Genomic DNA, 2,183 nt, shown 5'->3' on the forward strand with positions numbered 1-2,183 from the left:
CTATAGCACTGTTTCAAAAGCTTATAAAATTTTTCAACCACAAACTGGAAAACTTGTTATAAGCAGAGATGTTCACTTTATGGAAGATGAAGAATTGAATTGGGATAAGTCAAAGGAAATCAGCCAAATCGTAACTGATCCGCAGCCCAAACTTCCCACTTCAAGCATGGATGAAGGAGAAAATTGGCAGAATGAACTGGAGGAAGATGCTCCTGTAAGAGGTACTAGACTACTCACTGACATTTATGCAAGATGCAACATAGCTGTATGTGAACCTGCAGATTTTGAAGTTGCTATGAAAGATAAAAATTGGGTGGCTGCAATGGAGGAGGAGTTATCCATGATTGAGAAGAACAAAACATGCGAGTTGGTTGATCGACCCCGAAACAGGAAGGTAATTGGAGTCAAATGGGTGTACAGAACAAAGCTTAATGCCGATGGCTCAATTAACAAGTACAAAGCAAGACTTGTGGTTAAAGGCTATGCTCAAGTTTTTGGCGTGGACTACTAAGATACCTTTGCACGAGTTGTTTTTTTGGACACCATAAGACTTTTACTTGTTATAGCTGCTCAAATGAATTGAAGAGTGTACCAGCTTGATGTAAAATCTGCTTTTCTAAATGACATCTTGCAGAAAGAGATATATGTTGAGCAACCCGAAGGTTTTGTGAAGAAAGGAGAGGAGGATAAAGTTTTTCTTCTCAAGAAGGCTCTTTATGGATTGAAACAAGCTCCAAGAGCTTGGTACATCAAAATAGATGAGCATTTGTTAAGCTTAGGCTTTAAAAAAAGCTTGTCTAAGGCCACTATTTATGTCAAAAATCAATTTAATGATGTTTTGATAGTTTCTCTTTATGTTGATGATCTTTTATTAACAGGAAATAATGTAAACCTGGTCGAAAACTTCAAGCAAGAGATGATGAAAGTGTTTGAGATGACAGATCTTGGTTTGATGACTTTTTTTCTTGGAATGGAAATCAGCAAGCCGAGCAAGAAGTCTTTATTTGCCAGAAGAAATATGCCAAGGCGATTTTGAAAAAGTTCAAGCTTGAAGAATGCAGGGAAACAAGCACTCCTATGAATCAAAAGGAGAAGCTATGTAAGGAAGATGGAGCTGATAAAGTTGATGAAAGACACTTTAGAAGTTTGATTGGTTGCTTGATGTAACTTACAGCAACACATCCTGACATTTTAAACGCTGTAAGTATTCTATCCAGATTTAAAATTGCATCTGAGGGCAGCCAAAAGTAATTCGATATGTCAAGGGTACAAGTGGTTTTTGTATTAAATTTACAAGAAGTAAGGAGTTCAAGTTGATCGGTTTCTCTGATAGTGACTGGCATGGAATTCAAAGAAGCAAGAAACAGTAGCTCAATCAACTGCTGAAGCAGAATTTGTTGTTGCAACAACTATTGTAAATCAAGCATTATGGCTGAGAAAGATTTTAATTGATCTTAATATAAAGCAGAATGAAAGTACTGAGATTTTTGTTGACAATCAAGTTGCTATTGCCATTTCTCATAATCTTGTGTTTCATGGAAAAACTAAGCGTTTCAATATCAAGTTGTTTTTTCTAAGAGAAGTTTAGAAAGAAAAATATGTGACTCTGACTTATTGCAAATCTGAAGATCAGTTGGCACATTTGTTCACAAAGCCACTTCCAGTTAGCAGGTTTGAATTTCTAAGGCAAAAAATTGGTGTTCGCAGCTCCTAAGACAAGGAGGAGTGTTGGAATATTTTCTTAGAACTGCCTAGGATTAAGGAATTAGTTTTATTTTCTTTAAATCTTGTTTTAAAGTTTTTATTTCCTTTAGCTATTTTTATGGACGTTGATTAGGAGCATTAATCACTTTTTTTTTCTCTGTTTTGTATTGGGAGGCAATTTAAAAAAGGTGCTGCTGTTTTTTTGAATGAAGAACATTCAAGCTTCTTCATATTTCTTCCTCCTCTTTCTCTTGTTCAAGAAACCTTCAATTACAACAAAATGTTTCTGAATGCTTCCACCTTTGGCATCATCAAGTACTCTGTGCTGATGGAGTTTCTTCTGTTGGTTCCAATGTTCACATGAAAGAACCCTGGGTATGTTGAATGGTATTTCACTAGCTGAAAATTGCATATATCTATATATATATATATGAAATCATGTTAAAAATATATATATTATCCTAGTAAAGAGCCAAACT

Source organism: Phalaenopsis equestris, unplaced genomic scaffold (assembly GCF_001263595.1).
Source record: "Phalaenopsis equestris unplaced genomic scaffold, ASM126359v1 Scaffold000757, whole genome shotgun sequence".
Taxonomy (NCBI): Eukaryota; Viridiplantae; Streptophyta; class Magnoliopsida; order Asparagales; family Orchidaceae; genus Phalaenopsis; species Phalaenopsis equestris.